This window comes from Panthera leo, chromosome A2, assembly GCF_018350215.1.
Source record: "Panthera leo isolate Ple1 chromosome A2, P.leo_Ple1_pat1.1, whole genome shotgun sequence".
Lineage (NCBI taxonomy): Eukaryota > Metazoa > Chordata > Mammalia > Carnivora > Felidae > Panthera > Panthera leo.
The window spans coordinates 6,929,571-6,938,945 of record NC_056680.1 but is presented as its reverse complement, the minus strand read 5'-3'; positions in this window follow the sequence as shown (position 1 = coordinate 6,938,945).

Here is a 9,375-nt window from a genome sequence, read left to right as displayed (position 1 = left end):
TAACCAAAGTTAAAGACGGACAACAGAGATCAACAGTGCTGATAACTGGTGTCCTTGAATATGTAATCTGAAGAAAGGACATAAATACTATTAATGGTTTACTAGAAGAAAAACACTCCTGAACACAGACGTGAAGTAGCACACCAAAAGTCTTGTCATACATCCAAGAAAAAGAATGTTCAACCAATAACTACACTTCTCATGAAAGCACACTATTTCAAGGACACAGACTCCTGTAAGCATCAAGGGAGAAGGCAAGGAGTGCACTGGGAAGATGGGGGACAGGAGTGACAAGTGTTTCACATTACTGACTCATGTTTGCCCTTCTCAGTTATGTTCTAGCTTCTAGCACCACGAACGCTGGACCATGGCTTCCCTGGTCTCAGTGTGGAAACCACTATCTATCATATGGATCTCCCTCACCCCATTAAATTTTACTTACGGAATCTTGCTTGGGTGGTGCCCGTTGACCTATACTGAGGATGTTAATAAGAATCTTCTTCAAGAAACTCATTGTAGCGTCTATTTTAAGTGAAAGAAAGCCCTGGTCTACTTGCGGTCTTCCTTGCCTGGTGCACATTTTGCCAAATCTTCACACACCTGGCTCCCTCTCATAGTCAGGCTTCAAATCAAAACTCACAGCTCTTCAGAGACCTACCTTGACATCCTACCAGGTCCAGTTTTCATAGCACTTGCCATATTTTGAGGCACAGCAGAGCACAGTGGCTAAGAGGGCTCTGGGTTCAAATCTGCCATTATTCACTAATGGCATGCTCTTACACAATTTACTTCTCTGTGTCTCTATGCCCTCATCTGTAATAATGATGACAATACATTTCCTGAAGAGTTCTGGTGGGGATTAAATGTTACACCTAAGAGTGCTCAGAGCAGTGTCTGGCATAAGGACTCAGTGTTAGCCACCATGATCCATGAGGGCCACCAGCATCTGTGTTGGCCCAGAAAAGGTGCAGAGACTGGGAACAGCCAGCCATTCCTTTGACCCTATTAACTACAGTAGCTTGCACTGCCATGGAGTGAGGAGGATGGCACAGAGGAGGGATTCATTACCAGCAGAACAGAGTTGGAAAACCTGACCAGAGAGGGTTGAACAGGATATGAGTCTAGATGGAGCTGAGTGCATCTCCAGAGCTGACTCAGGGCATCAAGGAAGCCACATAGGAGAGGCGCTCTGTTCAAAGCTTAGCCCTCTGAACAGCCCCAGGAACACCACATGCTGGAGGTCAGATCTGTACAGACCAGGAAATGGCCCCAGAGACCCCCCACAACAGGGAACCAAGAGGACAAAGCATCCTTTATACCGGTTGAGCTGGATTGGGTAGAATGGATAGATTCTCTTGAACTGAAAGCAAAAAAAAAATATTCTAGGTTGACTTGAGGACTACTGTACCCTCTTGATTATCACTACATTTGGACTTAGGCAGATTCTAATGTTTGAATCCTAACTTTACCATTTACTAGGATATTTACTCTGTCTCTAAGCAGCCTCACATTCTTCATTTGTAAATAACTGTTGGGGTGATTATAGACAGCTAGTGTTAAGCGTCTTATATAGAGATTCTCATAAAGTAGTGGGTATTATATGTATGAACACAGCATTAATGTGTCCCCATCTTGTGCCCCTTCTACTGGGTAGGATCCTGCACCCTGGAAGGCTCTGCCTAGCTGCATTCTTCCCCAGCAAGTGTCTGAGGGTGTGACACAAAGTGCCCCTCAAAAATAAAATGACTTTGTATTCAGTGCAGTAAGGTCCTAGCGTCCAACTACTCCATGAAACTCCTTCCCTGGAGACCTCGGCAGAATTAGATGAAGCCAAGACGATAGGACCATCCTAATGAGCCTTGAACAGTATCTGATTGCCCTTCACCTTCCCCTTAGTGCCTAGTATAGAAATTATTTTTCTATCACTGGGTTTTTCAACCTGGGTACTGTTGACATTTAGGACCAGATAATTCTTGCTGGTATTTCTGTCCTATGCATTATAGGATGTTTAGCTGCACCTGTGGCCTCTGCATACTAGGTACTAGTGGTGTCCGCCTTCACCCTGGTCATAAAAATAAAAAATGACTCCAGACATTGCCAGATGTCCCCTAGGAGCAAAATCACTCCCGGATGAGAACCACCTGGTCTGCCATGACACAAAGGACTCAAGGAAAGGAAAATGCAGGAAATATGAAGTGAGGGGCCACAACCCTAGTTTTCCTAAGGCCCAGAATGGAATGGACCCAAGATACTGGCCTCCAGCCAAGGGTCTTTGCGTGGAAGAGGCCACAAGTCAGGAATGGAAGCACCAATGCACATTTGCTGAAAAACAGATATTTTAATGATCTCAAAACTCCAGAAGAATGTTGGCTGTTCTTATTATCTGCTTTTATTTCCAGTGCCTACCATGTGGAACATCCTAATAGATACTTGCTAAGTTGACTGTTTTGTGTTTACAGTATGCCAGGCCATTCCTCCAAGCACTTAGATGTATTAACTCAGTTCATTTTCACAACCACCTTAAGGAGGCAGATGCTCCTATTTTCTCCACTTTGCAAAATGGCTAACAGCAGCACAGAAATCACTGACCTATAACTACTATCTGAAAATGTCCTCTGCTGATCTGAGGTGAGACATTCCTAGCATTGTGTCCAAGTAGACTGCTTTAGGAAATGGTATGTATCTCTCCTCCTACTGACCTCCCTTCTTGGAAGAGCTCTGTCCTCCTTAGGTCTGAGGCAGGCCTATAAGGTGCAATTTATCCCACCAGCTGAAGGACTAAGAGATTCTTTTGTACAAAGTTGGTTGAGTCTCTATGACCTTGTCTCGTGGATGTGGACCCCCACCCTCCCGTCCCATCTACTGGCCAAACCCAACTCCATCAAGGACTATTGCCTAACTTCAGTGTAAAGCCCATTGCAAACCACTGGAGATGCACCCAGGGGAAAAACAAAAACACATAGGATCAAAGGCCACTGTCATCCAACTAAGTCATTCTTCTCTACTGAAAAGGGACTTCTATCAACCAACCAGATAGGTTGCCATCCATAGACAACTCTTATAATTTCCAATGCCCAAAAAAGAGAGCTATGATAAAGGCTCTAATGTCTCTAAAAACACAAGTGAATGGTAGGCCTCAGGTAGAACCTGGCTGGAAAGTGCTTTCACCTGCTTACATCAAGACTTGAAGGTACAGAAGCATGGAGCCAGTGACTAGAGCTGGTAGAGTTTACTCTGTCCCAGGAGTACACAGGAGCCAGGGAATTAGCCAGATTTATGGTTTTTGAGGCCCTTCAGATAGGAGCTACTTATTACCAAGGTCTTAGCAGCTTTACAAAAAATTTCAATCTCATACAAGAATGTGCTTTGGTCTCCTGTGATCAGCATCTCACTGGGAAACCGAGTTTTTTTTTCCATTCCTGCACACTCATTTCCATGCCTGCACGCCATGTGCTGTTTCCACACATAAGGCCCTCCAAACAAGTTGCCTGCTCAGATCTCTGCATCTTCCACCAGAGGGCATTAGAACCTCCACCCTGAGCTACTCTCCAGAGGCATGGCTCACACTGGCACCCTATCTTGCAGGTTTATGATGCCTTTCAATGTTGTTGGTGAGATACCAGTTGGACAACAAATGATTGGAAGTTAGGTTTTGATTCACAAAAGGAAAACAAAGTTGGAATAAACCACTCAGAGAAGTGTGATGCATCACCACTCAAAATGCTTAGTCAGAGGCTGGAAGGCCTCACTAGTATAAAGGAAAATTTAATTTTAAAAGCCTGTCTTTTCCACAATGCAAGAACTCTGACCTTAATGTGACAAAACAGAAGAAACTCAAAATAACTTTGCTGGAAGAAGCCAGACAGAAGAGTATGTATGGTACCATTTCATTTACAGAAAGCTCCAGAAAATGCAAACTGACCCGTACTGACAAAAAGCCTACCAGTAATTGCCTGGGAAAGGCCCTGGAGGGTTCACAAAGGAATCTTTTGGGAGTTTACCGTCTTGAATGTGGTAATGATTTCACTGGTGGACACGTTGGCCCAAACCTACCAAATTGTTTAAGCATGTGCAGTTACTATCTGTCAATTCTATCGATCTAAAACTATTTTCTCCCATTTGGAGTCTTCCAGTAGAAACAGTGGCCCTATGGTGATTCCAGAAATGGCCACCATTTCTTCCCTTTCCTGTACCCACAACCCTTCTATGTGACTCTGATTACCCTTCCACTCTGGGCTCAGCCATGTGATTGCACTGGTCAACTGGGTGCCGGCAAAGGTGACATCAACATGGACTTGAAGAACATGCTCTGCCGGTGCAGGTACTGGTCTTGTCTGGACTGTTGGGGGCTGACGTCTTGAGTGAAGGTACTGGGCCAGCCTACTGGCAGCCCCGGGTAGACACGAGGGAGCCTGGCCAAGCATAGCCCAGACTGTCAACCAACAATAAGCCAAACGGTGGTGGTTTCAAACCACTGTGTTTTGGGTAGTTTATTATGCAGCAAATATAAATAGCCCCCTTCGTTACATTCTACTAAATAAACTGCAAATCTCATCAAACGTCAGTGAATTTCCATCAACTTCCAATTAATACTTGAGACTGACACATAAAATGTTGATGCAGATGCTGTGTATTATATAATCTATCCCATGTCACCCCTCCTGCTTTATCTACTACTTGAAAGATTCGGTTACCTGTCAGAGAATGTGATTTTCTTTCTGTGCCTTTGCACTCAGGATTGGCATGCTTAACTCACTCATGATCTGGAACACTATACATAAAAGCTGTCTACATTTCTACACTTAGCACCCATTATCTCTCTGTGGCTTTCTCGGATTGTCAATATCGCCTCCTCGGAACCTCCTGAATGGACTAATTGGCCACACTAGCGATCTTGTTTGTTTACATGCCTCTCTTCCTAGCCCTTTAGTCCCTTAAAGGCAGTACTGTGTCTTATGGTCTCTCCTCTCAAAGTCTAATTCAGCGTAAGGCCCTTAACTGATACTCGATGGCTCCCTAGAGGGTAACCTGAGTGATTGTAGTTACCCAAACATTACATAAGATAGAGCTGGTTCCTGCCGGAAAGGCCCCGACAACCGAAAGCTACCATGAGACCTGAAGACCGGGTAGGAGTGGGATTACAAGGCCCCTCCAGAGAGATTGTGTAACCTGAGAATGGCAGGGAAATCCAACAAAACGCAAGAGTTCCGGGCCACCTGGGTGTAGGTGGGAATTCGGTTTGCTTCTGCTCTTGTAATTGATGTGATGGAGGGACTGCACAGAGAGTAGCTGCACTGGGTTCCCAAGGCTCCCAATTAAAGAAACGGTCCCATTGTAATAAATGCAGGGAAAGTGCTCTCCTCCTCCTGGGCCTGGCCTCTAGGGTACACGCATTTTTCTCACCCAAACTTGGCAAAAGCCAGCATGCGATTGCTCTTCACTAATGAGCCTAGGAAAACTTTCACCGAGGCCTGCGGCACACTGGGCTCCTTGGCTCACAGGTGTGCGAGTGCCACCACCACTCAATGACCTGCATGGAAGCCCTGCAGGTGCACAGGAAGGATACAGGAAGGCAAACAGAGACAGAAACCCGTGACCACACAGCCCTCTTGTCAGGCACCACCAGCCAAACTGACCCACTAGAGTGTAAGCACTTGAACAACCGTGTTTCTAGCAGGTAAACAGACTCCTCTAGGTGAATGACAAGCTTACAGTGGTGTGGGGACGATGGCAGTTAGTCTATGTAAAGTATTCCCATCTGCTGTCTTCTCGAATGAGGTAATGAAACTGGTTTTTAGAAAATCATGACAGGGGCACCTGGGTGGCTCAGTCGGTTAAGCATCCAACTATGGCTCAGGTCATGACCTTGTGGTTCATGAGGTCAAGCCCCGCCACATCAGGCTCTGTGCGACAGCTCAGAGCCTGGAGCCTGCTTTGGATTCTGTGTCTCCCTCTCTCTCTGCCCCTCCCCCTCTCGACTCTCTCTCTCAAAAATAAAACATGAAAAAAATTAAAAAAAAAAAAAAAAGAAAATGATGACAAATATAAGTCAAAACAATTGTCAGAGATACATGGTTCCAACTTGCCTTTAAGAAGCAAACTTATTTGGGGCGCCTGGGGCTCAGCTGGTTAAGCAACCGACTTTGGCTTAGGTCATGATCTCATGGTTCGTGAGTTCGAGCCTCACATGGGGCTGGTGCCTGCTTCAGATTCTATGGCCCCCTCTCTGCCCCTCCGCCACTCACATTCTGTCTCTCTCTCTGTCTCAAAAATAAAATAAAACAATTTTTTTTAAAAAGCAGCCTATTTATTTACTGAGATTCTCAAAAAGCAATTGGGTAGGTTTTAAAAAAAAATCACATTTTATCCTGAATTCAGAAAAGAAGCAATGGGCTGAAGACAAACATAAAGGAACTCATGTTGCTTAAACTGAAGAAAGATAGGATTTTCTTGGGCTCCTGTACGGAGACTACAGTTAGAAGACTTACTAGTCTCAGCCCCTATTTAAGGATTCTCTAGAAGAACCCAAAGAAGTAGGGGAGACAAAAATAAGGACACCAAAGGAAACTCTGGCCTCTGACACAATACCTACAGGAACCACTAACCACAGGCTAACCTCTAGCCAGAGAAACGAAAACACACTGAGGGTCTCTTACTACTGATCCCTTCAATTAACGCATCCTGTCAAACTTAAAAAAAAAAATGCAAGCCATGTTAAAAGGCAAGTAGAAACAATCTATAAATGAGAAAGCAAGCATCAGAACCTGACTCATTTGTGCCAGAGATTTTGGAATTGTCAGACCAGAAATCTAAAATAACTATGGCTAATATTCTAAGTGTTCTTTCTTTCTCTTTCCTTCCCCCCTCCCCTCCCCTCCCCTCTCCTTTCTTTTTTATAAGGAGGCTTCATGCCCAGCATGGAGCCCAACCCAGGGCTCTAACTCACAACCGTGAGATCAAGACCTGAGCCAAGACCAAGAGTCAGATACTTAACAGACTGAGCCACCCAGGCGCCCAATGCGCTAAGTGTTCTAATGGAAAAAGCAAACGTGCAAGAAGAAATGGGTAAGCTGAGAAATGAAAACTCTAAGAATCAAAAGGAAATGCCAGAAATCAAAAGCATGGCAACAGAAATGAAGACTGTCCTTGATGGGTGCAGGAGACTGGATCTGGCTGAAAAAAAAGACTCTGTGAACTTGAAGATACCTCAATAGAAACTTCTAAAACTGAAATGCAAAGAGGAAAAGAAAAGAATGAAGACAAACATAATACCCAAGAACTGTGGGACAATTTACAAAAGGCGTAACATATGTGTTATGGAATACCAAGGTGGGGGAGTGGGGGAGAATGAGAGAATGAAAACCCAGAATATTTTAAATAACAGATGAGAATTTTCCAAAATTAATGACAGACACCAAACCACAGATCCAGAAAACTAAGATATCATCAAGCAGGATTAATGCCCCACCCCCAATCTACATCTAGGCCTGTTATATTCAAGTTGTAGAAATTCAGCATGCAATAAACCTAGAATTTACGAACAAAAATGAAAACGATTCTTGTACCTGGAAATTTAAAAACCTCTTTCTAACTCCTGAATGAAAGGGGAAATCCAGACTGAAATGACAAAACTTCAAAGAAATAATGATGACCAAAAATACATTTTAGAATCTATGAAATGTACTTTAAAGCAGTAATCAGAGGAAAACCCACTGGACAAAATATTTGTCAATAAAAGAGTAAGAATAAATTAATTGCCAAAGAAAAAAAAAAACTGGAAAAAGAAAAATAAGCCAAAACAAAGCATAAGGCAAGAGTGGAGAGAAAAGCAGAATAATGCGGAAATTATAAAAATAGCAGCTCTAATTAGTCAAAATTTCATTTTTAAACAAACAAACAAAACAAACCAGTAGCTCACTTGATCCAAGAAAAGAGAAAGCAAATATATAAAAAGAGTTGATGACCACGGAATCAAAAAACATTTTAAAAATCATAAGACTACTTGCTGATCTCCATGCTAATGAAATGGACAATTTCCTAGGAACATACAGATTACCAACTCTGATTCCATTCAGGTTAGAAAGCTCGAGAAAGACCAATTTCTATGAAAGAAAGACAATTCTTAAAGAAGTACGCCACTAATAAGAACTTGACTCAGATGGTTTTACAAGGAATTCTACCAAATCTTTCCTAACCACACAGTCCTAATGCCATATAAATTATTCTGGTGCACTGAGAAGGAAAAATTCCCAATTCTTTATGAAGCAAGTATAATACCAACACCTAATCATACACAGTACAAAACAAACAAACACAAAAAACACTATAGACCAATTATCACACATGAATAGCACTAAAAAAATTCTAAACAAAATACTAGCAAAAAGGATCCAGCACCACATTAAGAAAATACACCATGACCAAGTGAAATTCACTCCAGGAATGCAAGATTTGTTGAATATTGAGATATTTATTAATATCATATAATTTATTAATAAATCAGAAGAATCATGACCCTCTTCATAGATGTTCAAAAAAACTAGCAAATGTTAACACCCATTCATGATAAAACATTCAAGAATATAGGATACCTTCTCAGTATGATAAAATAAAGATAATACCTTAGTTCTAAAAGACATCATCTTAATTAATGGGAAAACAAGAGGGGCATCTCTTCTAGAACAGAGCCAGGATGCCCACGATATATCATTGTATTAGAGGTTATTAGCCAATGCAATTAGACAAGCAAAAACAATCAGAGGCCTAAGAACTGGTAAATAAGATATCTCAATTTGCAGGTAATATGGCAGTATACCTGGAAAACCCCAGAAAAGAATAAAGCTAACTCAAGAAATAATTCAGTGAAGTAACAAGTTACAAAATTAGCAGCTTTCATGTACAGAAACTGTGAACAGAAAACGTAATGGTAGGGAAAAGTCTCATTTATAATAAATGACTAAATACTTAGACAAAACTTAACAAGCAGAAAACTTGTACACGGAAAACTTTTAAACATTATTTAATGTTTAAAACTTTTAAACATTAAACACGAAAATAGACCTGAACAAATGGAAAGTCATTCTCTGTTCTTGAATGACTTTACATTATAGAAATGTCAGTTCTCCTCAAGTTAACTTATAAACTCAAGGCAATGACAATAAAAATACCCAAAAGCTAATTTTATGGAGTTGGACAAAATAATAGGAAAGTGCATATAAAAAGCAAAAAGGGGTGCCCAGCTGGCTCAGTCAGTAGAGCATATGACTCTTGATTTCGAGATTGTAAGTTCGAGACCCTAGTTGGGTATAGAGATTACTTATAAAAAAAAAAAAAATCTTAAAAAAACCCCAAACAAGCAAGAAAACGTAGGAAAAC